The 20,532-nt window shown below is 50.2% G+C and overlaps 1 pseudogene across 1 annotated transcript in view; it reads left to right on the top strand.

The window, feature by feature from the left end:
- LOC306918027 (bromodomain-containing protein 4-like) overlaps window positions 1–20,515 on the top strand; it is a 37,968-nt pseudogene extending 17,453 nt beyond the window's left edge. Inside the window, exons 4-7 of the transcript XR_013792477.1 lie at window positions 7,205–7,338; window positions 8,565–8,755; window positions 12,957–13,230; window positions 20,378–20,515. The product of XR_013792477.1 is annotated as a bromodomain-containing protein 4-like (transcript). The remainder of the gene's footprint in view (window positions 1–7,204; window positions 7,339–8,564; window positions 8,756–12,956; window positions 13,231–20,377) is intronic.
- The last annotated feature ends 17 nt before the right edge of the window (window positions 20,516–20,532 follow it).

The following is a 20,532-nucleotide window of genomic DNA, read 5'->3' on the forward strand; positions in this document are numbered from 1 at the left end:
CAGTGAGTAGAGACTAGAGACACCACAAGACCTGGACAACAAGCATAGTCACAGTGAGTAGAGACTAGAGACACCACAAGACCCAGGACAACAAGCATAGTCACAGTGAGTAGAGACTAGAGACACCACAAGACCTGGACAACAAGCATAGTCACAGTGAGTAGAGACTAGAGACACCACAAGACCTGGACAACAAGCATAGTCACAGTGAGTAGAGACTAGACACCACAAGACCTGGGCAACAAGCATAGTCACAGTGAGTAGAGACTAGAGACACCACAAGACCTGGACAACAAGCATAGTCACAGTGAGTAGAGACTAGACACCACAAGACCTGGACAACAAGCATAGTCACAGTGAGTAGAGACTAGAGACACCACAAGACCTGGACAACAAGCATAGTCACAGTGAGTAGAGACTATAGACACCACAAGACCCAGGACAACAAGCATAGTCACAGTGAGTAGAGACTAGACACCACAAGACCTGGACAACAAGCATAGTCACAGTGAGTAGAGACTAGACACCACAAGACCTGGACAACAAGCATAGTCACAGTGAGTAGAGACTAGACACCACAAGACCTGGACAACAAGCATAGTCACAGTGAGTAGAGACTAGACACCACAAGACCTGGACAACAAGCATAGTCACAGTGAGTAGAGACTAGACACCACAAGACCTGGACAACAAGCATAGTCACAGTGAGTAGAGACTAGAGACACCACAAGACCCAGGACAACAAGCATAGTCACAGTGAGTAGAGACTAGACACCACAAGACCCAGGACAACAAGCATAGTCACAGTGAGTAGAGACTAGACACCACAAGACCTGGACAACAAGCATAGTCACAGTGAGTAGAGACTAGACACCACAAGACCTGGACAACAAGCATAGTCACAGTGAGTAGAGACTAGACACCACAAGACCCAGGACAACAAGCATAGTCACAGTGAGTAGAGACTAGACACCACAAGACCTGGACAACAAGCATAGTCACAGTGAGTAGAGACTAGACACCACAAGACCTGGACAACAAGCATAGTCACAGTGAGTAGAGACTAGACACCACAAGACCTGGACAACAAGCATAGTCACAGTGAGTAGAGACTAGACACCACAAGACCTGGACAACAAGCATAGTCACAGTGAGTAGAGACTAGACACCACAAGACCTGGACAACAAGCATAGTCACAGTGAGTAGAGACTAGAGACACCACAAGACCTGGACAACAAGCATAGTCACAGTGAGTAGAGACTAGACACCACAAGACCTGGACAACAAGCATAGTCACAGTGAGTAGAGACTAGACACCACAAGACCTGGACAACAAGCATAGTCACAGTGAGTAGAGACTAGACACCACAAGACCAGGACAACAAGCATAGTCACAGTGAGTAGAGACTAGAGACACCACAAGACCCAGGACAACAAGCATAGTCACAGTGAGTAGAGACTAGACACCACAAGACCTGGACAACAAGCATAGTCACAGTGAGTAGAGACTAGACACCACAAGACCTGGACAACAAGCATAGTCACAGTGAGTAGAGACTAGAGACCACAAGACCTGGACAACAAGCATAGTCACAGTGAGTAGAGACTAGACACCACAAGACCTGGACAACAAGCATAGTCACAGTGAGTAGAGACTAGAGACCACAAGACCTGGACAACAAGCATAGTCACAGTGAGTAGAGACTAGAGACCACAAGACCTGGACAACAAGCATAGTCACAGTGAGTAGAGACTAGACACCACAAGACCTGGACAACAAGCATAGTCACAGTGAGTAGAGACTAGAGACCACAAGACCTGGACAACAAGCATAGTCACAGTGAGTAGAGACTAGAGACCACAAGACCTGGACAACAAGCATAGTCACAGTGAGTAGAGACTAGACACCACAAGACCTGGACAACAAGCATAGTCACAGTGAGTAGAGACTAGAGACCACAAGACCTGGACAACAAGCATAGTCACAGTGAGTAGAGACTAGACACCACAAGACCTGGACAACAAGCATAGTCACAGTGAGTAGAGACTAGAGACCACAAGACCTGGACAACAAGCATAGTCACAGTGAGTAGAGACTAGAGACACCACAAGACCTGGACAACAAGCATAGTCACAGTGAGTAGAGACTAGAGACCACAAGACCCAGGACAACAAGCATAGTCACAGTGAGTAGAGACTAGACACCACAAGACCTGGACAACAAGCATAGTCACAGTGAGTAGAGACTAGAGACACCACAAGACCTGGACAACAAGCATAGTCACAGTGAGTAGAGACTAGACACCACAAGACCTGGACAACAAGCATAGTCATAGTCACAGTGAGTAGAGACTAGAGACACCACAAGACCTGGACAACAAGCATAGTCACAGTGAGTAGAGACTAGAGACACCACAAGACCTGGACAACAAGCATAGTCACAGTGAGTAGAGACTAGAGACACCACAAGACCTGGACAACAAGCATAGTCACAGTGAGTAGAGACTAGACACCACAAGACCTGGACAACAAGCATAGTCACAGTGAGTAGAGACTAGAGACACCACAAGACCTGGACAACAAGCATAGTCACAGTGAGTAGAGACTAGAGACACCACAAGACCTGGACAACAAGCATAGTCACAGTGAGTAGAGACTAGACACCACAAGACCTGGACAACAAGCATAGTCACAGTGAGTAGAGACTAGACACCACAAGACCCAGGACAACAAGCATAGTCACAGTGAGTAGAGACTAGACACCACAAGACCTGGACAACAAGCATAGTCACAGTGAGTAGAGACTAGAGACACCACAAGACCCAGGACAACAAGCATAGTCACAGTGAGTAGAGACTAGACACCACAAGACCTGGACAACAAGCATAGTCACAGTGAGTAGATACTAGACACCACAAGACCTGGACAACAAGCATAGTCACAGTGAGTAGAGACTAGAGACACCACAAGACCTGGACAACAAGCATAGTCACAGTGAGTAGAGACTAGAGACACCACAAGACCCAGGACAACAAGCATAGTCACAGTGAGTAGAGACTAGACACCACAAGACCCAGGACAACAAGCATAGTCACAGTGAGTAGAGACTAGACACCACAAGACCTGGACAACAAGCATAGTCACAGTGAGTAGAGACTAGACACCACAAGACCTGGACAACAAGCATAGTCACAGTGAGTAGAGACTAGACACCACAAGACCCAGGACAACAAGCATAGTCACAGTGAGTAGAGACTAGAGACACCACAAGACCTGGACAACAAGCATAGTCACAGTGAGTAGAGACTAGAGACACCACAAGACCCAGGACAACAAGCATAGTCACAGTGAGTAGAGACTAGACACCACAAGACCCAGGACAACAAGCATAGTCACAGTGAGTAGAGACTAGACACCACAAGACCTGGACAACAAGCATAGTCACAGTGAGTAGAGACTAGACACCACAAGACCTGGACAACAAGCATAGTCACAGTGAGTAGAGACTAGACACCACAAGACCCAGGACAACAAGCATAGTCACAGTGAGTAGAGACTAGAGACACCACAAGACCTGGACAACAAGCATAGTCACAGTGAGTAGAGACTAGACACCACAAGACCTGGACAACAAGCATAGTCACAGTGAGTGGAGACTAGACACCACAAGACCTGGACAACAAGCATAGTCACAGTGAGTAGAGACTAGAGACCACAAGACCTGGACAACAAGCATAGTCACAGTGAGTAGAGACTAGACACCACAAGACCTGGACAACAAGCATAGTCACAGTGAGTAGAGACTAGAGACACCACAAGACCCAGGACAACAAGCATAGTCACAGTGAGTAGAGACTAGAGACACCACAAGACCTGGACAACAAGCATAGTCACAGTGAGTAGAGACTAGACACCACAAGACCTGGACAACAAGCATAGTCACAGTGAGTAGAGACTAGACACCACAAGACCTGGACAACAAGCATAGTCACAGTGAGTAGAGACTAGACACCACAAGACCTGGACAACAAGCATAGTCACAGTGAGTAGAGACTAGAGACACCACAAGACCTGGACAACAAGCATAGTCACAGTGAGTAGAGACTAGACACCACAAGACCTGGACAACAAGCATAGTCACAGTGAGTAGAGACTAGACACCACAAGACCCAGGACAACAAGCATAGTCACAGTGAGTAGAGACTAGACACCACAAGACCTGGACAACAAGCATAGTCACAGTGAGTAGAGACTAGACACCACAAGACCTGGACAACAAGCATAGTCACAGTGAGTAGAGACTAGACACCACAAGACCTGGACAACAAGCATAGTCACAGTGAGTAGAGACTAGACACCACAAGACCCAGGACAACAAGCATAGTCACAGTGAGTAGAGACTAGACACCACAAGACCTGGACAACAAGCATAGTCACAGTGAGTAGAGACTAGACACCACAAGACCTGGACAACAAGCATAGTCACAGTGAGTAGAGACTAGACACCACAAGACCTGGACAACAAGCATAGTCACAGTGAGTAGAGACTAGACACCACAAGACCTGGACAACAAGCATAGTCACAGTGAGTAGAGACTAGACACCACAAGACCTGGACAACAAGCATAGTCACAGTGAGTAGAGACTAGACACCACAAGACCTGGACAACAAGCATAGTCACAGTGAGTAGAGACTAGAGACACCACAAGACCCAGGACAACAAGCATAGTCACAGTGAGTAGAGACTAGAGACCACAAGACCTGGACAACAAGCATAGTCACAGTGAGTAGAGACTAGAGACACCACAAGACCTGGACAACAAGCATAGTCACAGTGAGTAGAGACTAGACACCACAAGACCTGGACAACAAGCATAGTCACAGTGAGTAGAGACTAGACACCACAAGACCTGGACAACAAGCATAGTCACAGTGAGTAGAGACTAGAGACACCACAAGACCTGGACAACAAGCATAGTCACAGTGAGTAGAGACTAGAGACACCACAAGACCCAGGACAACAAGCATAGTCACAGTGAGTAGAGACTAGAGACACCACAAGACCTGGACAACAAGCATAGTCACAGTGAGTAGAGACTAGACACCACAAGACCTGGACAACAAGCATAGTCACAGTGAGTAGAGACTAGAGACACCACAAGACCTGGACAACAAGCATAGTCACAGTGAGTAGAGACTAGAGACACCACAAGACCTGGACAACAAGCATAGTCACAGTGAGTAGAGACTAGACACCACAAGACCCAGGACAACAAGCATAGTCACAGTGAGTAGAGACTAGAGACACCACAAGACCCAGGACAACAAGCATAGTCACAGTGAGTAGAGACTAGAGACCACAAGACCTGGACAACAAGCATAGTCACAGTGAGTAGAGACTAGACACCACAAGACCTGGACAACAAGCATAGTCACAGTGAGTAGAGACTAGAGACACCACAAGACCTGGACAACAAGCATAGTCACAGTGAGTAGAGACTAGACACCACAAGACCTGGACAACAAGCATAGTCACAGTGAGTAGAGACTAGACACCACAAGACCTGGACAACAAGCATAGTCACAGTGAGTAGAGACTAGACACCACAAGACCTGGACAACAAGCATAGTCACAGTGAGTAGAGACTAGACACCACAAGACCTGGACAACAAGCATAGTCACAGTGAGTAGAGACTAGACACCACAAGACCCAGGACAACAAGCATAGTCACAGTGAGTAGAGACTAGAGACACCACAAGACCTGGACAACAAGCATAGTCACAGTGAGTAGAGACTAGACACCACAAGACCTGGACAACAAGCATAGTCACAGTGAGTAGAGACTAGAGACACCACAAGACCTGGACAACAAGCATAGTCACAGTGAGTAGAGACTAGACACCACAAGACCTGGACAACAAGCATAGTCACAGTGAGTAGAGACTAGACACCACAAGACCTGGACAACAAGCATAGTCACAGTGAGTAGAGAGACAGATTGTTTGGGCAGTTTTAGTCTTAGAGTATATATTAATAGAGACGGCACCGGGTTTCTCCTCCATCCACTTGCATTAAGTTGCTCAAAAGCGCATGAGGAGATTTCACTCCTCCTTCCGGGTAGGAACAGAGTGCATTCTGGGATGGATTGGGCCAAATCGTGAACGCGCTGCCGTTGCGTTGACTATCATTGCACGCGTTCACGTACGAAACAGCATTCACGTATGAAACATAGCGTTCACGTGTCATCGCCCCAATAACATGAACGTGCGCAATGATAGTCAACGGCCCAGCGCTGGCTCAGAGCTGATAGTCAACGGCCCAGCGCTGGCTCAGAGCTGATAGTCAACGGCCCAGCGCTGGCTCAGAGCTGATAGTCAACGGACCAGCGCTGGCTCAGAGCTGATAGTCAACGGACCAGCGCTGGCTCAGAGCTGATAGTCAACGGACCAGCGCTGGCTCAGAGCTGATAGTCAACGGACCAGTGCTGGCTCAGAGCTGATAGTCAACGGACCAGCGCTGGCTCAGAGCTGATAGTCAACGGACCAGCGCTGGCTCAGAGCTGATAGTCAACGGACCAGCGCTGGCTCAGAGCTGATAGTCAACGGACCAGCGCTGGCTATGATGACTAAAACTAAAACTAAAGTATATTGACAATTTCGTCAAACTAATTTAAAACTAGACTAAAATGTTAGGAAGGGACTAGTGGACAAGAGATCCACTAGGAAGGGACTAGTGGACAAGAGATCCACTAGGAAGGGACTAGTGGACAAGAGATCCACTAGGAAGGGACTAGTGGACAAGAGATCCAGTGTAAGTAATTTTACACTTGGTTTGCATGCTGAAAATAGCAGATCTACAAGCTCATGGCGCGTCGCATATGTTACGCGTTGTGAGCTTGTAGATCGGCTATTTTCAGCAAGTGTAAAATCTGTCTTTACGAAGGCATCAGGGCCCGCCAAAATACATTTTAGTCGACTAAATCAACTATAGATTTAGTCGACTAAAATCTCATAATATTTAGTCGACTAAACTGGACTAGACTGACACTAAAATATTCCAGGTGACTAAAACTAAATGAAAACTATTCAAGAGACTTGTGACTAAAACTGAAATCAAAATGTTGCTGTCAAAATCCAACACTGGTAGTGAGCACGTAATGACAAACCCATGACAAAATACCGTATAACTCCACCCACACAGGATCAGATCTGAAGCCATTGGATGGTTTTCGCCCCGGGTCCCGCCTCCCGTCCTCGCCGGCCCCGCCTTCCTCCCAGCAGGACAGCAAAGTCAAGCAGGAGCCCAAAACGCCCGTCGCCTCCAGGAAGTCCCAGGTGGAGTATATGGATGTTTGATATGCTCTCATATCGTTCCCTAGGGCGTATATATGGATGTTTGATATGCTCTCATATCGTTCCCTAGGGCTTATATATGGATGTTTGATATGCTCTCATATCGTTCCCTAGGGCGTATATATGGATGCTTGATATGCTCTCATATCGTTCCCTAGGGCGTATATATGGATGTTTGATATGCTCTCATATCGTTCCCTAGGGCGTATATATGGATGTTTGATATGCTCTCAGCATGTGTATTATGTATTGTATGTGTATGTATATGAGCCGTATCGTTCCCTAGGGGTTATAATATAACTTGTCTGCAACTGTGTAATTACTGGGGGTGTTAAAGGCTGCGTATGTGATGATAGAATTGATGGCAGCCTCGAGCGTTACACAGTTGGCGCTCAATTCATTGACAAAAGATTGCGATCTAGATTCAGACACCTGTGAGATCTCATTTCTAAATTTGAGCAAGAATCGCGCAACCTTCGAGCACTTTGATGTTGTCTGTTTAAAGCCACAGTAGTTATGGCTCCAGGTGTTACACATTTAGAAGTTTGAGTTAATGTTCAGCAACTACAGACTAATATTTTCATGGAAATAATGAGAATTGTGCGAGAATCGTGATCTAAATTCTCATGGAGGAAAATCGAGATTCACATTTGAGCAAGAATGTGAAGATGTGACGACTCGAGTGACGACTCTAGCAGCAAGATTGACCCACGATTCTGAACAAAAACCTAGCATAGGCATTTTGGAGTTGGTCTCCTTCTCTGGCCAGGATGTGAAGTTAACCCATCTGAACGGGAACCCCTTTTTGTGTTTTAAGCATTATGTTATGCTTTAGCTATTGAAAAATAGCAGACCTACAAGCTCATAGTGCGGCACTCGGTGCCGCGCTATGAGCTTGTAGATCTGCTATTTTTGAAAAATCGTGAAAATGTGCCTCAAATCTTTGAATATATATTTTTTCAGAGCGAACGTTTTTAACTAAAATCTTTGCTTCTGGGGGGGTCCCTGGAACAACATATTTTCAGATGGGGGTCGGCGGCCAATTACATATAATTCTGGAGGTCCTTCACATGAAATAGTATGAGAACGACTGACAATAGAAACATGAGGTTTTTCAGAAAACTGTCAGGATTTAGGAGAATCATTTGTAGAATCGTTCCCAGGTCAAAATGGGTTAAAGAACATGTTGTTTCTGTCTCCCTCTACAGGACGGGAAGCTGAAGAACATGGGCTCGTGGGCCAGCCTGGCGCAGCGCTCCCAGTCCACCCCGGCCTCGGGGCAGCGCTCCTCCAGTGACAGCTTCGAGCAGTTCAAGCGGGCCGCCCGGGAGAAGGAGGAGAGAGAGAAGACGCTGAAGGCACAGGCCGAGCAGGCCCGCAGGGAGCAGGAGAAACTACGGTACGTAGAGGAGAAACTACGGTACGTAGAGGAGAAACTACGGTACGTAGAGGAGAAACTACGGTACGTAGAGGAGAAACTATGGTACGTAGAGGAGAAACTACGGTACGTAGAGGAGAAACTACGGTACGTAGAGGAGAAACTACGGTACGTAGAGGAGAAACTATGGTACGTAGAGGAGAAACTACGGTACGTAGAGGATAAACTACGGTACGTAGAGGAGAAACTATGGTACGTAGAGGAGAAACTATGGTACGTAGAGGAGAAACTATGGTACGTAGAGGAGAAACTACGGTACGTAGAGGACAAACTACGGTACATAGAGGAGAAACTATGGTACGTAGAGGACAAACTACGGTACGTACGGTACGTAGAGGAGAAACTACGGTACGTAGAGGACAAACTACGGTACGTAGAGGACAAACTACGGTACGTCTCATAGAGCTGGGGGGAATGGAGCGTCACTTCCCCGCCCCCTCGAGAGACCCGGAAAAGAATTCCCCGTTCATTTTCCTCAGACTTTTCAAAATGTATTTATTTAAAGACGTTTACGCTGCGGACAAAGACAACGCGAGTTGTGACACATCATGACTGTGGCTCAGGAGGTAGAGCAGGTCACCCAATGATCCATATATGGGCATTTAGGAGGTAGAGCAGGTCACCCAATGATCCATATGGGCTCAGGAGGTAGAGCAGGTCACCCAATGATCCATATATGGGCATTTAGGAGGTAGAGCAGGTCACCCAATGATCCATATATGGGCATTTAGGAGGTAGAGCAGGTCACCCAATGATCCATATGGGCTCAGGAGGTAGAGCAGGTCACCCAATGATCCATATATGGGCATTTAGGAGGTAGAGCAGGTCACCCAATGATCCATATGGGCTCAGGAGGTAGAGCAGGTCACCCAATGATCCATATATGGGCATTTAGGAGGTAGAGCAGGTCACCCAATGATCCATATGGGCTCAGGAGGTAGAGCAGGTCACCCAATGATCCATATGGGCTCAGGAGGTAGAGCAGGTCACCCAATGATCCATATGAGCATTTAGGAGGTAGAGCAGGTCACCCAATGATCCATATGAGCATTTAGGAGGTAGAGCAGGTCACCCAATGATCCATATGGGCTCAGGAGGTAGAGCAGGTCACCCAATGATCCATATGGGCTCAGGAGGTAGAGCAGGTCACCCAATGATCCATATGGGCTCAGGAGGTAGAGCAGGTCACCCAATGATCCATATGAGCATTTAGGAGGTAGAGCAGGTCACCCAATGATCCATATGGGCATTTAGGAGGTAGAGCAGGTCACCCAATGATCCATATGGGCATTTAGGAGGTAGAGCAGGTCACCCAATGATCCATATGGGCATTTAGGAGGTAGAGCAGGTCACCCAATGATCCATATGGGCATTTAGGAGGTAGAGCAGGTCACCCAATGATCCATATGGGCTCAGGAGGTAGAGCAGGTCACCCAATGATCCATATGGGCATTTAGGAGGTAGAGCAGGTCACCCAATGATCCATATATGGGCATTTAGGAGGTAGAGCAGGTCACCCAATGATCCATATATGGGCATTTACTAAACACAATGTTTTGGGCTGATCAAATAATTAGGAGAAAGAAAAGGCAGGATACAACACTTTTTGTTTTGTTTTTCTTCTTACAAATTGTTTGATCGGCCCCAAAACCTTGTGTTTATTGTCATGATTTGTTTGATCGGCCCCAAAACCTTGTGTTTATTGTCATGATTTGTCACGACTCCAGTTGTCTTGGGTGAATGTAATAAAGCGCTTTGGATAAAAGCGCGATATATAAATGCATCATTAACCCATTTCGTGCGGGAACCCCTGTTCGTGTTTTAAGCATTATGTTATACTTTAGCTATTGAAAAATAGCAGATCTACAAGCTCATAGCGCGCCACCGAGTGGCGCCCTACGAGCTTGTAGGTCTGCTATTTTTTTTTAAACTTTAAAATGTGGCGCAAATCATTGAATATATATTTCAGAGCGAATATTTTTAACTAAAATATTTGCTTCTGGGGGGTCCCTGGAACTACATATTTTGAGATTGGGGTCCGTGGCCCAATAGAGATAATTCTGGGGCTCCTTGACATGAAAAAAGGTTGAGCACCACTGACATAGAAACATGGGTTTTAAAGGTTGAGCACCACTGACATAGAAACATGGGTTTAAAGGTTGAGCACCACTGACATACAAACATGGGTTTTAAAGGTTGAGCACCACTGACTGAAACATGGGTTTTAAAGGTTGAGCACCACTGACATAGAAACATGGGTTTAAAGGTTGAGCACCACTGACATAGAAACATGGGTTTAAAGGTTGAGCACCACTGACATAGAAACATGGGTTTAAAGGTTGAGCACCACTGACATAGAAACATGGGTTTTAAAGGTTGAGCACCACTGACTGAAACATGGGTTTTAAAGGTTGAGCACCACTGACATAGAAACATGGGTTTTAAAGGTTGAGCACCACTGCCATAGAAACATGGGTTTTAAAGGTTGAGCACCACTGACATAGAAACATGGGTTTAAAGGTTGAGCACCACTGACATAGAAACATGGGTTTTAAAGGTTGAGCACCACTGACATAGAAACATGGGTTTAAAGGTTGAGCACCACTGACTGAAACATGGGTTTTAAAGGTTGAGCACCACTGACATAGAAACATGGGTTTTAAAGGTTGAGCACCACTGACATAGAAACATGGGTTTTAAAGGTTGAGCACCACTGACATAGAAACATGGGTTTTAAAGGTTGAGCACCACTGACATAGAAACATGGGTTTTAAAGGTTGAGCACCACTGACATAGAAACATGGGTTTAAAGGTTGAGCACCACTGACATAGAAACATGTGTTTTAAAGGTTGAGCACCACTGACATAGAAACATGGGTTTAAAGGTTGAGCACCACTGACATAGAAACATGGGTTTTAAAGGAAACATGGGTTTTAAAGGTTGAGCACCACTGACATAGAAACATGGGTTTTAAAGGTTGAGCACCACTGACATAGAAACATGGGTTTAAAGGTTGAGCACCACTGACATAGAAACATGTGTTTTAAAGGTTGAGCACCACTGACATAGAAACATGGGTTTAAAGGTTGAGCACCACTGACATAGAAACATGGGTTTTAAAGGTTGAGCACCACTGACATAGAAACATGGGTTTAAAGGTTGAGCACCACTGACTGAAACATGGGTTTTAAAGGTTGAGCACCACTGACATAGAAACATGGGTTTTAAAGGTTGAGCACCACTTACATAGAAACATGGGTTTTAAAGGTTGAGCACCACTGCCATAGAAACATTGGTTTTAAAGGTTGAGCACCACTGACATAGAAACATGGGTTTAAAGGTTGAGCACCACTGACTGAAACATGGGTTTTAAAGGTTGAGCACCACTGACATAGAAACATGGGTTTTAAAGGTTGAGCACCACTGACATACAAACATGGGTTTTAAAGGTTGAGCACCATTGACATGGGTTTAAAGGTTGAGCACCACTGACATAGAAACATGGGTTTTAAAGGTTGAGCACCACTGACATAGAAACATGGGTTTAAAGGTTGAGCACCACTGACATAGAAACATGGGTTTTAAAGGTTGAGCACCACTGACATAGAAACATGGGTTTTAAAGGTTGAGCACCACTGACAGAAACATGGGTTTTAAAGGTTGAGCACCACTGACATAGAAACATGGGTTTTAAAGGTTGAGCACCACTGCCATAGAAACATGGGTTTTAAAGGTTGAGCACCACTGACATAGAAACATGGGTTTTAAAGGTTGAGCACCACTGACAGAAACATGGGTTTAAAGGTTGAGCACCACTGACATAGAAACATGGGTTTAAAGGTTGAGCACCACTGACAGAAACATGGGTTTAAAGGTTGAGCACCACTGACATAGAAACATGGGTTTAAAGGTTGAGCACCACTGACAGAAACATGGGTTTAAAGGTTGAGCACCACTGACATAGAAACATGGGTTTAAAGGTTGAGCACCACTGACATAGAAACATGGGTTTAAAGGTTGAGCACCACTGACATAGAAACATGGGTTTAAAGGTTGAGCACCACTGACAGAAACATGGGTTTTTCAGAAAGATGTTAGGATTTAGAAGTCCTGAATGGGTTAACCGTTTTATAATTCCACGTTGTGGTTTCCTCCGCGCAGCGCCCGCGACGGCGAGGACTCCGCGGAGCCGCCTCGACGGTCGCAGGACGACTCGTCCCGACGGCGGCAAGAGACGCGGTCCCCGCTGGCCACGCCCACGCCCCCGGCCTCCACCACGCCCACTCTGTCCCCGCAGCCGCCTCCCAGTCAGCCACAGGCCCCGCCTCCGCCGGCCTCCTCCTCCTCCTCCTCCTCGTCGGCAGCACAGAGCGCCCTCGACCACCAGAGGGAGATGGCGCGCCGTCGCGAGCAGGAAAGACGCAGGAGAGAAGCGGTAATTATCAAACTGAAAATGCATATATTTAACCCATTCTGAACTGAGATCAGATTCTAAAAATGTCTTCTAAGTCCTGACAGTTTTCTGAAAAAGCTATGTTTCTATGTCAGTCGTACTTCGATTTTTCAAAAATAGCAGACCTACAAGCTCATAGCGCGCCACTCGGTGGCGCGCTATGAGCTTGTAGATCTGCTATTTAGCTAAAGCTTAACATAACGCTAACACCAAAAGGGGTTCCCGCCCAAAATGGGCTAAATGACGCAGCGGTTGCTCAAAGACCCGCCCGGCAGCAGTGTTTATTTAATGCCATTTATTTGTGCGAGTCATACGTTTTCTTTTGTTGAATTTCTCATGACCAAGTTGTACAGTATGTAAGTATGTCCATAACATAGACAAGCAGCACGCTCGAAAAACAATTCACTAGTTCTTTGTTTCAATCATTTTATCATTATTATTTTTCACAATTATATTACCAGAATTGTACCTCTCAGTCCCGGCATAGTAGTTCCGGAGTGGTTCCAACGGATTGTGCGGCCCTGTCTTTCCCTAGTGGGTCTGATCGAGGGTAGCTACTGGGACGTAAGTCGGGACTTGATCACCCCGGCTGGGTCACCCGAGTGAGGGGTATGATGTTGGGAGACCCGAAACCCCGATGACCTTTGGGATAGTTTGAAACTCCATACCGTCATATGCATACACGTCTGTCGCACAAATTATCAAAACATTCGAAAGTAGGCTAGCCGGCGTTCAGTTTCAGTTTGTGAAAATATAATAATAATAATGAAATGATTGGAAGACAGAACTAGTGTATTGTCTGCTAGCTTATTTTATGGACATTCATACTGTTGACTTGTACAACTTTGTCATGAGTAATTCAACCAAAAATGCTTATGAAACGCACACATAAACTGCATTAAACAGTGCTGCCGGGGGCGGGGTCATTAAACCCTGCTGCCGGGGGCGGGGTCATTAAACCGTGGGGGCGGGGTCATTAAACCGTGGGGGCGGGGTCATTAAACCGTGGGGGCGTGGTCATTAAACCCTGCTGCCGGGGGCGTGGTCATTAAACCGTGGGGGCGGGGTCATTAAACCCTGCTGCCGGGGGCGGGGTCATTAAACCCTGCTGCCGGGGGCGGGGTCATTAAACCCTGCTGCCGGGGGCGGGGTCATTAAACCGTGCTGCCGGGGGCGTGGTCATTAAACCGTGGGGGCGTGGTCATTAAACCGTGGGGGCGGGGTCATTAAACCGTGGGGGCGTGGTCATTAAACCCTGCTGCCGGGGGCGGGGTCATTAAACCGTGCTGCCGGGGGCGGGGTCAATAAACCGTGCTGCCGGGGGCGGGGTCATTAAACCGTGCTGCCGGGGGCGGGGTCATTAAACCGTGCTGCCGGGGGCGGGGTCATTAAACCGTGCTGCCGGGGGCGGGGTCATTAAACCGTGGGGGCGGGGTCATTAAACCGTGCTTCCGGGGGCGTGGTCATTAAACCGTGGGGGCGGGGTCATTAAACCGTGCTGTCGGGGGCGGGTTCATTAAACCGTGGGGGCGGGGTCATTAAACCGTGCTGTCGGGGGCGTGGTCATTAAACCGTGGGGGCGGGGTCATAAAAACCGTGGGGGCGGGGTCATTAAACCGTGCTGCCGGGGGCGGGGTCATTAAACCGTGGGGGCGGGGTCATTAAACCGTGCTGCCGGGGGCGGGGTCATTAAACCGTGGGGGCGGGGTCATTAAACCGTGGGGGCGGGGTCATTAAACCGTGGGGGCGTGGTCATTAAACCCTGCTGCCGGGGGCGTGGTCATTAAACCGTGGGGGCGGGGTCATTAAACCCTGCTGCCGGGGGCGGGGTCATTAAACCCTGCTGCCGGGGGCGGGGTCATTAAACCCTGCTGCCGGGGGCGGGGTCATTAAACCGTGCTGCCGGGGGCGTGGTCATTAAACCGTGGGGGCGTGGTCATTAAACCGTGGGGGCGGGGTCATTAAACCGTGGGGGCGTGGTCATTAAACCCTGCTGCCGGGGGCGGGGTCATTAAACCGTGCTGCCGGGGGCGGGGTCAATAAACCGTGCTGCCGGGGGCGGGGTCATTAAACCGTGCTGCCGGGGGCGGGGTCATTAAACCGTGCTGCCGGGGGCGGGGTCATTAAACCGTGCTGCCGGGGGCGGGGTCATTAAACCGTGGGGGCGGGGTCATTAAACCGTGCTTCCGGGGGCGTGGTCATTAAACCGTGGGGGCGGGGTCATTAAACCGTGCTGTCGGGGGCGGGTTCATTAAACCGTGGGGGCGGGGTCATTAAACCGTGCTGTCGGGGGCGTGGTCATTAAACCGTGGGGGCGGGGTCATAAAAACCGTGGGGGCGGGGTCATTAAACCGTGCTGCCGGGGGCGGGGTCATTAAACCGTGGGGGCGGGGTCATTAAACCGTGCTGCCGGGGGCGGGGTCATTAAACCGTGCTGCCGGGGGCGGGGTCATTAAACCGTGGGGGCGGGGTCATTAAACCGTGCTTCCGGGGGCGTGGTCATTAAAACGTGGGGGCGGGGTCATAAAAACCGTGGGGGCGGGGTCATTAAACCGTGCTGTCGGGGGCGTGGTCATTAAACCGTGCTTCCGGGGGCGGGGTCATTAAACCGTGCTTCCGGGGGCGGGGTCATTAAACCGTGCTTCTGGGGGCGGGGTCATTAAACCGTGCTTCCGGGGGCGGGGTCATTAAACCGTGCTTCCGGGGGCGGGGTCATTAAACCGTGCTTCCGGGGGCGGGGTCATTAAACCGTGCTTCCGGGGGCGGGGTCATTAAACCGTGCTTCCGGGGGCGGGGTCATTAAACCGTGCTGCCGGGGGCGTGGTCATTAAACCGTGGGGGCGGGGTCATTAAACCGTGCTGTCGGGGGCGGGGTCATTAAACCGTGGGGGCGGGGTCATTAAACCCTGCTGCCGGGGGCGGGGTCATTAAACCGTGCTGCCAGGGGGCGTGGTCATTAAACCCTGCTGCCGGGGGCGGGGTCATTAAACCCTGCTGCCGGGGGCGGGGTCATTAAACCCTGCTGCCGGGGGCGGGGTCATTAAACCCTGCTGCCGGGGGCGGGGTCATTAAACCCTGCTGCCGGGGGCGTGGTCATTAAACCGTGGGGGCGGGGTCATTAAACCGTGGGGGCGGGGTCATTAAACCGTGCTGCCGGGGGCGTGGTCATTAAACCGTGGGGGCGGGGTCATTAAACCGTGGGGGCGGGGTCATTAAACCGTGGGGGCGGGGTCATTACACTGTGGGGGCGTGGTCATTAAATCCTGCTGCCGGGGGCGTGGTCATTAAACCGTGCTGCCGGGGGCGGGGTCATTAAACTGTGCTGCCGGGGGCGTGGTCATTAAACCGTGCTGCCTGGGGGCGTGGTCATTAAACCGTGCTGCCGGGGGGCGTGGTCATTAAACCGTGCTGCCGGGGGCGGGGTCATTAAACCGTGCTGCCGGGGGCGGGGTCATTAAACTGTGCTGCCGGGGGCGTGGTCATTAAACCGTGCTGCCTGGGGGCGTGGTCATTAAACCGTGCTGCCGGGGGGCGTGGTCATTAAACCGTGCTGCCGGGGGGCGTGGTCATTAAACCGTGCTGCCGGGGGGGCGTGGTCATTAAACCGTGCTGCCGGGGGGCGTGGTCATTAAACCGTGCTGCCGGGGGCGGGGTCATTAAACCCTGCTGCCGGGGGCGGGGTCATTAAACCGTGCTGCCGGGGGCGTGGTCATTAAACCGTGGGGGCGGGGTCATTAAACTGTGCTGCCGGGGGCGGGGTCATTAAACCCTGCTGCCGTGGGCGGGGTCATTAAACCGTGCTGCCTGGGGCGTGGTCATTAAACCGTGGGGGCGGGGTCATTAAACCGTGGGGGCGGGGTCATTAAACCGTGCTGCCGGGGGCGGGGTCATTAAACCGTGCTGCCGGGGGCGGGGTCATTAAACCGTGGGGGCGGTTTAAACCGTGGGGGCGGTTTAAACCGGGTCATTAAACCGTGCTGCCGGGGGCGGGGTCATTAAACCGTGCTGCCGGGGGCGGGGTCATTAAACCCTGCTGCCGGGGGCGTGGTCATTAAACCCTGCTGCCGGGGGCGTGGTCATTAAACCGTGCTGCCGGGGGCGTGGTCATTAAACCGTGGGGGCGGGGTCATTAAACTGTGCTGCCGTGGGCGGGGTCATTAAACCGTGCTGCCGGGGGCGTGGTCATTAAACCGTGGGGGCGGGTTCATTAAACCGTGGGGGCGGGGTCATTAAACTGTGCTGCCGTGGGTGGGGTCATTAAACCGTGCTGCCGGGGGCGGGGTCATTAAACCGTGCTGCCGGGGGCGGGGTCATTAAACCGTGGGGGCGGGGTCATTAAACCGTGGGGGCGGGGTCATTAAACCGTGGGGGCGGGGTCATTAAACCGTGCTGCCGGGGGCGGGGTCATTAAACCCTGCTGCCGGGGGCGGGGTCATTAAACCGTGCTGCCGGGGGCGTGGTCATTAAACCGTGGGGGCGGGGTCATTAAACCGTGCTGCCGGGGGCGGGGTCATTAAACCGTGCTGCCGGGGGCGGGGTCATTAAACCGTGGGGGCGGGGTCATTAAACCGTGGGGGCGGGGTCATTAAACCGTGGGGGCGGGGTCATTACACCGTGCTGCCGGGGGCGGGGTCATTAAACCCTGCTGCCGGGGGCGGGGTCATTAAACCCTGCTGCCGGGGGCGTGGTCATTAAACCGTGCTGCCGGGGGCGGGGTCATTAAACCGTGCTGCCGGGGGCGGGGTCATTAAACCGTGCTGCCGGGGGTGGGGTCATTAAACCCTGCTGCCGGGGGTGGGGTCATTAAACCCTGCTGCCGGGGGCGGGGTCATTAAACCGTGGGGGCGGGGTCATTAAACCGTGGGGGCGGGGTCATTAAACCGTGGGGGCGGGGTCATTAAACCGTGCTGCCGGGGGCGGGGTCATTAAACCGTGCTGCCGGGGGCGGGGTCATTAAACCGTGCTGCCGGGGGCGTGGTCATTAAACCCTGCTGCCGGGGGCGGGGTCATTAAACCCTGCTGCCGGGGGCGTGGTCATTAAACCCTGCTGCCGGGGGCGGGGTCAATAAACAGTGCTGCCGGGGGCGGGGTCATTAAACCGTGCTGCCGGGGGCGGGGTCATTAAACCGTGCTGCCGGGGGCGGGGTCATTAAACCGTGCTGCCGGGGGCGGGTCTTTGAGCAACCGCTCCGTCATTTAGATATATGCACTAAAAATTCTGTAGAATTACAAAAATAAAATTATAAAAATAAAATCCACCAAATATCTGTGATATGTGAAGTCCATGGAACAATGTGCATTGGACATAATTATGTTTTTGTGGCATCTCTCACAGTTTATTTTGCTCGTTAAAAACGTATGACGAAGTCATGGAGATAAAACCATTGATGGAATAAGTATGAATGGTGCTTAAAAACATGATATGAGCGAATGTAGATATAGTTTAGACCGTGATAAATGTATATGACAACACAAAGTGACTAGGCTGGCCAATATATCATATTCTATCATTTAGAAATCAAATTATCCAAATATGTAATTGAACATTACAGTGTCATTACAAGTACAATGCAAATAACGATGAGATTAAATTGATGAAAAGGGGGGTAAAGTGGTTGCTCAACAAAAAACTAAAGTAGTAGCAGTTGCTGCCAGAGTGAGGTCTATCCATCCTGGATCGCTGCCCTCCACAACGTCCTATCCAACACCAACTGGTGATTCCTGGATCGCTGCCCTCCACAACGTCCTATCCAACACCAACTGGTGATTCCTGGATCGCTGCCCTCCACAACGTCCTATCCAACACCAACTGGTGATTCCTGGATCGCTGCCCTCCACAACGTCCTATCCAACACCAACTGGGGATTCCTGGATCGCTGCCCTCCACAACGTCCTATCCAACACCAACTGGTGATTCCTGGATCGCTGCCCTCCACAACGTCCTATCCAACACCAACTGGTGATTCCTGGATCGCTGCCCTCCACAACGTCCTATCCCAACACCAACTGGTGATTCCTGGATCGCTGCCCTCCACAACGTCCTATCCAACACCAACTGGTGATTCCTGTATCGCTGCCCTCCACAACGTCCTATCCAACACCAACTGGTGATTCCTGGATCGCTGCCCTCCACAACGTCCTATCCAACACCAACTGGTGATTCCTGGATCGCTGCCCTCCACAACGTCCTATCCAACACCAACTGGTGATTCCTGGATCGCTGCCCTCCACAACGTCCTATCCAACACCAACTGGTGATTCCTGGATCGCTGCCCTCCACAACGTCCTATCCAACACCAACTGGGGATTCCTGGATCGCTGCCCTCCACAACGTCCTATCCAACACCAACTGGGGATTCCTGGATCGCTGCCCTCCACAACGTCCTATCCAACACCAACTGGTGATTCCTGGATCGCTGCCCTCCACAACGTCCTATCCAACACCAACTGGTGATTCCTGGATCGCTGCCCTCCACAACGTCCTATCCAACACCAACTGGTGATTCCTGGATCGCTGCCCTCCACAACGTCCTATCCAACACCAACTGGTGATTCCTGGATCGCTGCCCTCCACAACGTCCTATCCAACACCAACTGGTGATTCCTGGATCGCTGCCCTCCACAACGTCCTATCCAACATCAGGTTATTGAGCTCTGCAGTGTTGTCAGCCAAGCTGTCGCGCCGCAGCACGTCTACATAGTGGTATACGCTTCCTTCCCCTCCTGGCTTTGCCCTGGGTTGGCTCCCATAGGGTCAATTTACTTGCCTCAAGACAGCTATCGGTAAAAAGTATCGGTACTCTGTATCTTTGAGTACTCAAAATGAAATACTTGTACTACTCGGTCCGGAAAAAAATAAATTAAAAATTGGAGGATCTCTAGTGTGTTTTCTCCCCTCTCTGCTCCACAGATGGCCGACACCATCGACATCAACTCCTCTCCTCTCCTCTCCTCTCCTCTCCTCTCCTCTCCTCTCCTCTCTGCTCCACAGATGGCCGACACCATCGACATCAACCCTAACCCTAACCCCAACCCCAACCCTAACCCTCTCCTCTCTGCTCCACAGATGGCCGACACCATCAACCCTAACCCCAACCCCAACCCTAACCCTCTCCTCTCTGCTCCACAGATGGCCGACACCATCGACATCAACTTCCAGAGCGATCTCATGGCCATTTTTGAGGAGAACCTCTTCTGAGGATGTGAAGACGACGTAAGTGAGAAAGAAGAGAAGACGAGCTTGTCTGCTTATCGACCACCACAACAACGGCTCACATCCAAGCT

Source organism: Electrona antarctica, assembly GCF_951216825.1.
Source record: "Electrona antarctica genome assembly, contig: scaffold_543, whole genome shotgun sequence".
Lineage (NCBI taxonomy): Eukaryota > Metazoa > Chordata > Actinopteri > Myctophiformes > Myctophidae > Electrona > Electrona antarctica.